Source organism: Aethalodelphis obliquidens, unplaced genomic scaffold, assembly GCF_003676395.1.
Source record: "Aethalodelphis obliquidens isolate GAN/ISIS:26980383/991018 unplaced genomic scaffold, ASM367639v1 scaffold32, whole genome shotgun sequence".
In the NCBI taxonomy this organism is placed as follows: Eukaryota; Metazoa; Chordata; class Mammalia; order Artiodactyla; family Delphinidae; genus Aethalodelphis; species Aethalodelphis obliquidens.
Genome location: NW_020837976.1, coordinates 21,154,670 through 21,162,303, shown reverse-complemented (window position 1 = coordinate 21,162,303; position 7,634 = coordinate 21,154,670). Strand labels below are relative to the sequence as shown.

Here is a 7,634-nt window from a genome sequence, read left to right as displayed (position 1 = left end):
GGAGGCTAAATATTATACCCCAAAACAACCAATGGATCACTGGACAAATCAAAGAAGATATAAAAAAATACTTGGAGACAAATGAAAGTGAAAACACAATGATCCAAAATCTGTGGGATGCAGCAAAAGCAGTTTTAATAGTCAAGTTTACAGCAATACAAGCCTACCTCAGGAACCAAGAAAAATTGGAAATATATAACCTAACTTTAAAACTAAAGGAACTAGAAAATGAATTAAAACAAAACTCAAGGTTTTTAGAAAAAAGAAATCAAAGATCACATAATAAATAAATGAAATAGAAAGCAGGAAAACAATAGAGAAAATAAATGCAGCTAAGAGCTGGTTCATTGGAAAGATAAACAGAAGCGATAAACCTTTAGCCAGTCTCATCAAGAATATAAAGGAGAGTGCCAAAATCAATAATATCAGAAATGAAAAAAAAAAAAAAGCATTTACAACCAACCCAAAGAAACACAAAGGATGATAAGAGATTACTGTACAATATTATATGCCAATAAAACGGGCAACCCAGAAGAAATGGACAAATTCCTAGAAATTTGCAATCTCCCAAGACTGGAGTTAGGAGAAATTACCAGTAATTTCATTACCAGTAATAAAATTGAATCAGCAATAAATCAACACCCCCCCGAAAAAAAGAACAAAAGCTCAGTACCACAACTCTTCACAGGTGAATTCTACCACATTTAGAGATGAATTAATGCCTATCCTTCCCAAACCCTTACGAAAAGTTATAGAGAAAGAAATATATCTGAACTCATTCTATGAGGCCAGCATCATCCTGATACCAAAACCGAAGATATCACACAAAAAATAAAATTATAGGCCAACATCACTGTTGAACTTAAATGCAAAAATCCTCAACAAAATATTACTTAACTAAATTCCACAATACATTAAAATGATATACACCATGATCAAGCAGGATTCATCCCAAGAGTGTGAGAATATTTCAATATCCACAAATCAATCAATGTGATGTGCCACATTAACAAGTTATAAAATAAAATAATAAAATTATCTCAATAAATGTAGAAAACTTTTCAGTAATTCAATATTAATTTCTGATAAAAACTCTCAAGAAAGTGGGTATGTGGGGAGCATACCTCAACATAATAAAGTCCATATATGGTAAGCCCACTGCAAACATCATACTGAAAAATTAAGAGCTGAAAGCATTACCTCTACTATCAGGAGAAGACAAGGATGCCCACTCTCACCACTTTTATTCAACATAGTATTGGAATTCCTAGCCACAGCAATTAGAGAAGAAAAATAAACAAACAGAATACAAATTGGAAAGGAAGCAGTAAAACTGCCACTGTTTGAGTTCACATCATATTATACATAGAGAATCCTAAAAACATCAACAAAAATATATTAGAGATACTAAAGGAATTTGGTAAAGCTGAAAGACACAAAATCAATACACAGAAATCTGTTGCATTTCTATAAACTTACAACAAAATGTTAGAAAGAGAATTGAGAAAACAATCCCATTTACAATTGAATCATAAAGAATGAAATACCTAGAATAAATCTAACCAAGGAGGTAAAAGACATTTATTCAGCAAATTATAAGATACTTATGAATTAAATTCAATATGACACAAACAGATGGAAAGATTCCCTGTTTTGACAGATAGGAAGACTCAATATTTTTTATTTTTTAATTTTATTTCATATTTTTTACTTTTTAAAACATCTTTATTGGAGTATAATTGCTTTACAATGGTGTGTTAGTTTCTCCTTTATAACAAAGTGAATCAGTTATACATATACATATGTTCCCATATCTCTTCCCTCTTGCATCTCCCTCCATCCCACCTTCCCTATCACACCCCTCTAGGTGGTCACAAACCACCGAGCTGATCTCCCTATGCTATGCAGCTGCTTCCCACTATCTATCTATTTTTATGTTTGGTAGTGTATATATGTCCATATCACTCTCTCACTTTATCACAGCTTACCCTTTCCACTCCCCATATCCTCAAATGCACTCTCTAGTACATCTGTGTCTTTATTCTTGTCCTACCCCTATGTTCTTCATGACCTGTTTTTTCTTTTTCTCAGATTTCATATATGCGTTTTAGCATATGGTATTTGTTTTTCTCTATCTGACTTACTTCACTCTGTATGACAGACTCTAGGTCCATCCACATCACTACAAATATCTCAATTTCGTTTTTTTATGGCTGAGTAATATTCCATTGTATATATGTGACACATCTTCTTTATCCATTCATTCAGTGATGGACACTTAGGTTGCTTCCATGTCCTGGCTATTGTAAATAGAGATGCAATGAACATTTTGGTACATGACTCTTTTTGAATTATGGTTTTCTCAGGGTATATGCCCAGTACTGGGATTACAGGGTCGTATGGTAGTTCTATTTTTAGTTTTTTAAGGAACCTCCATACTGTTCTCCATAGTGGTTGTATCAATTTACATTCCCACCAACAGTGCAAGAGTGTTCCCTTTTCTCCACACCCACTCCAGCATTTATTGTTTCTAGATTTTTTGATGATGGCCATTCTGACTGGTGAGAGATGATGTCTCATTGTAGCTTTGAGTTGCATTTCTCTAAAGATTAATGGTGTTGAGCATTCTTTCATGTGTTTGTTGGCAATCTGTATATCTTCTTTAGAGAAATGTCTATTTAGGTCGTCTGCCCATTTTTGGATTGGGTTGTTTGTTGTTTTGATATTGAGCTGCATGAGCTGCTTGTAAATCTTGGAGATTAATCCTTTGTCAGTTGTTTCATTTGCAAATATTTTCTCCCACTCTGAGGGTGGTCTTTTGGTCTGGTTTATGGTTTCCATTGCTGTGCAAAAGCTTTGAAGTTTCATTAGGTCCCATTTGTTTATTTTTGCTTTTATTTCCATTTCTCTAGGAGGTGAGCCAAAAAGGATCTTGCTGTGATATATGTCATAGAGTGTTCTGTCTATATTTTCGCTTAACAGTTTGATAGTGTCTGGCCTTACATTGAGGCCTTTAATCCATTTTGACTTTATTTTTGTGTATGATGTTAGGGAGTGTTCTACTTTCATACTTTTACATGTACCTGTCCAGTTTTCCCAGAACCATTTATTGAGGAGACTGGCTTTTCTCTACTGTATATTCTTGCCTCCTTTATCAAGATAAGGTGAACATATGTGCATGGGTTTATCTCTGGGCTTTCTATCCTGTTCCATTTACCTATATTTCTGTTTTTGTGCCAGTACCATACTGTCTTGATTACTGTAGCTTTGTAGTATAGTCTGAAGTCAGGGAGCCTGATTACTCCAGCTCTGTATTGTGTCCTCAAGATTGCTTTGGCTATTCGGGGTCTTTTGTGTTTCCATACAAATTATGAAATTTTTTGTTCTAGTTCTGTGAAAAATGCCAGTGGTAGTTTGACAGGGATTGAATTGAATCTGTAGATTGCTTTGCATAGTAGAGTCATTTTCACAATATTGATTCTTCCAATCCAAGAACATGGTATATCTCTCCATCTATTTGTATCCTCTTTAATTTCTTTCATCATGTCTTATAATTTTCTGCATAAAGGTCTTTTGTCTCCTTAGGTAGGTTTATTCCGAGATATTTTATTCTTTTTGTTGCAATGGTAAATAGGAGTGTTTTATTAATTTCACTTTGAGATATTTCATCATTAGTGTATAGGAATGCCAGAGATTTCTGTGCATTAATTTTGTACCATGCTATTTTACAAACTTCATTGATTTGGTCTAGTGGTTTTCTGGTAGCAACTTTAGGATTCTCTATGTATAGTATCATGTCATCTGTAAACAGTGACAGGTTTACTTCTTCTTTTCCGATTTGGATTCCTTTTATTTCCTTTTTTTCTCTGACTGCTGGGGCTAAGACTTCCAAAACTCTGTTGAATAATAGTGCTGAGCGTGGGCAACCTTGTTTTTTCCCTGATCTTAATGGAAATAGTTTCAGTTTTTCACCATTGAGGATGATGTTGGCTGTGGGTTTGTCATATATGGCCTTTATTATGTTGAGGAAAGTTCCCTCTATGCCTACTTTCTGCAGGGTTTTTATTATTAATGTGTGTTGAATTTTGTCAAAAACTTTCTCTGCATCTATTGAGATGATCACATGGTTTTTCTCCTTCAATTTTTTAATATGGTGTATCACGTTGATTGATTTGTGTATAATGAAGAATCCTTGCATTTCTGGAATAAACCCCACTTGATCATGGAGTATGATCCTTTTAATGTGCTGTTGGTTTCTGTTTGCTAGTATTTTGTTGAGGATTTTTGTATCTATGTTCATCAGTGATATTGGTCTGTAGTTTCCTTTCTTTGTGACATCTTTGTCTGGTTTTGGTATCAGGGTGATGGTAGCTCGTAGAATGAGTTTGGGAGTGTTTCTCCCTCTGCTATATTTTGGAAGAGTTTGAGAAGGACAGGTATTAGCTCTTCTCTAAATGTTTTATAGAATTCTCCTGTGAAGCCATCTGGTCCTGGGGTTTTGTTTGTTGGAAGATTTTAAATCACAGTTTCAATTTCAGTACTTGTGATTGGTCTGTTTATATTTTCTATTTCTTCCTGATTCAGTGTCGGCAGGTTGTGCATTGTTAAGAATTTGCCCATTTTTTCCAGGGTGTCCATTTTATTGCCATAGAGTTACTTGTAGTAAACTCTCATGATCTTTTGTATTTCTGCAGTGTCAGTTGTTACTTCTCCTTTTTCATTTCTAATTTCGTTGATTTGAGTCTATTCCCTTTTTTTCTTGATGAGTCTGGCTAATGGTTTATCAATTTTGTTTACCTTCTCAAAGAACCAGCTTTTAGTTTTATTGATCTTTGCTATCATTTCCTTCCTTCCTTTTTCATTTATTTCTGATCTGATTTTTATGATTTATTTCCTTCTGCTAACTTTGGGCTTTTTTTTGTTGTTGTTGTTCTTCTTTCTCTAATTGCTTTAGGTGCAAGGTTAGGTTGTTTATTTGAGATGTTTTCTGTTTCTTAAGGTAGGATAGTATTGCTATAAACTTCCCTCTTAGAACTGCTTTTGCTGCATCCCATAGGTTTTGGGTTGTTGTATCTCCATTTTCATTTTTTTCTTGGTAGTTTTTGATTTCCTCTTTGATTTCTTCTTTGATCACTTGGTTATTAAGTAGTGTATTTTTTTGTGTGTGTGTGTGCTCCATGGGTCTCTCATTTTTGTGGCATCTCCCATTGCAGAGCACAGGCTCTGAACACGCACGCTCAGTGACCTTGGCTCACCGGTCTAACTGCTTTGTGACATGTGGGATCTTCACGGACTGGGGCATGAACCTGTGTCCCCTGCATCGGCTGGCAGATTCTCAACCACTGTGTCACCAAGGAAACCCTAAGTAGTGTACTGTTTAGCCTCCATGTGTTTGTATGTTTTACAGATCTTTCCTGAAATTGATATCTAGTCTCATAGCATTGTGGTCAGAAAAGATACTTGATACTTTTTCATTTTTCTTAAGTTTACCAAGGCTTGATTTGTGACCCAAGATATCATCTACCTTGGAGGACGTTCCATGAGCACTTGCGAAAAATGTGTATTCTCTTGTTTTTGGATTAAAGGTCCTATAAATATAAATTAAGTCTATCTTGTTTAATGTATCATTTAAAGCTTGTGTTTCCTTGTATTTTTTTCATTTTGGATGATCTGTCCATTGGTGAAAGTAGGGTGTTAAAGTCCCCTACTATGATTATGTTACTTTCGATTTCCCCTTTCATGGCTGTTAGTATTCACCTTATGTATTGAGGTGCTCCTATGTTGGGTGCATAAATATTTACAATTGTTATATCTTCTTCTTGGATCAATCCCTTGATCATTATGTACTGTCCTTCTTTGTCTCTTGTAATACTCTTTATTTTGAAGTCTGTTTTGTCTGATATGAGAATTGTTGCTCCAGCTTTCTTTTGATTTCCATTTGCATGGAATATCTTTTTCCATCTCCTCACTTTCAGTCTGTATGTGTCCCTAGGTCTGAAGTGGGTTTCTTATAGACAGCATATATATGGGTCTTGTTTTTGTATCCATTCAGCCAGTCTGTGTCTTTGGTGGCAGTATTTAATCCATTTACATTTAAGGTAATTATTGAAATGTATGTTCCTATTCCTATTTTCTTAACTGTTTTATGTTTGTTATTATAGGTCTTTTCCTTCTCTTGTGTTTCTTGCCTAGAGTACTTCCTTTAGCATTTGTTGTAAAGCTGGCTTGGTAGTGCTGAACTCTCTCAGCTTTTCTTTGTCTGTAAAGGTTTGAATTTCTCTATTAAATCTGAATGAGATCCTTGCTGGGTAGAGTATTCTGGTTGTAGTTTTTTTCTTATTCATCACTCTAAAAATGTCCTGCCACTCCCTACTGGCTTGCAGAGTTTCTGCTGAAAGATCAGCTGTTAACCTTATGGGGATTCCCTTGTGTGTTATTTGTTGTTTTTCCCTTGCTGCTTTTAATATGCTTTCTTTGTATTTAATTTTTGACAGTTTGATTAATATGTGTCGTGGCATGTTTCTCCTTGGATTTATCCTGTATGGGACTGTCTTTGCTTCCTGGACATGATTAACTATTTCCTTTCCCATATTAGGGAAGTTTTCAACTATAATCTCTTCAAATATTTTCTCAGTCCCTTTCTGTTTCTCTTCCTTTTCTGTGACCCCTATAATTTGAATGTTGGTGTGTTTAATGTTGTCCCAGAGTTCTTGGAGACTGTCCTCAGTTCTTTTCATTCTTTTTTCTTTATTCTGCTCTGAAGTAGTTACTTCCACTATTTTATCTTCCAAGTCACTTATCCATTCTTTTGCATCAGTTTTTCTGCCTTTGGTCCCTTCTAGAGTATTTTTAATTTCATTTATTGTGTTGTTCATTGTTGTTTGTTTCCTCTTTAGTTCTTCTAGTTCCTTGTTAAATGTTTTTTTGCATTTTCTCTATTCTATTTCTACGATTTTGGATCATCTTTACTATCATTATTCTGAATTGTTTTTCAGGTAGACTGACTATTTCCTCTTCATTTCTTAGGTCTAGTGGGTTTTTACCTTGCTCCTTCATTTGTTATGTTTTTTTCTGTCTTCTCATTTTGCTTATCTTACTGTGTTTGGGGTCTCCTTTTTGTAGGCTGCAGGTTCATAGTTCCCGTTGTTTTTGGTCCCCAGTGGGTAAGGTTGGTTCAGTGGGTTGTGTAGTCTTCCTGGTGGAGGGGACTAGTGCCTGTGTTCTGGTTTATGATGCTGTATCTTGTGTTTCTGGTGGACAGGTCTACGTCTGGTGGTGTATTTTTGGGTGTCTGTGGACTTATTATGATTGTAGGCAGCCTCTCTGCTAATGGGTGGTGTTGTGTTCCTGTCTTACTAGTTGTTTGGCATAGGGTGACCAGCATTGTAGCTTGCTGGTTGTTGAGTGAAGCTGGGTGTTGGTGTTGAGATGGAGATCTCTGGGAGATTTTCACTGTTTGATATTACATAGAGCTGGGAGGTCTCTTGTGGACCAGTGTCCTGAAGTTGGCTATCTCACCTCAGAGGCACAGCAGTGACTCCTGGCTGGAGCACCAAGAGCCTTTCTTCCACACAGCTCAGAATTAATGAAAGAAAGAAAGAAAGAAAGAAAGAAAGAAAGAAAGAAAGAAAGAA

The 7,634-nt window shown here is 35.6% G+C and overlaps 1 long non-coding RNA gene across 1 annotated transcript in view; it reads left to right on the top strand.

Moving 5' to 3' along the window:
- Nucleotides 1-461: 461 nt before the first annotated feature.
- LOC113631376 (uncharacterized) overlaps nucleotides 462-7,634 on the top strand; it is a 22,310-nt gene continuing 15,137 nt past the window's right edge. Inside the window, exons 1-2 of the long non-coding RNA XR_003437295.1 lie at nucleotides 462-578; nucleotides 7,411-7,414. This is a non-coding gene — a long non-coding RNA (uncharacterized LOC113631376). The remainder of the gene's footprint in view (nucleotides 579-7,410; nucleotides 7,415-7,634) is intronic.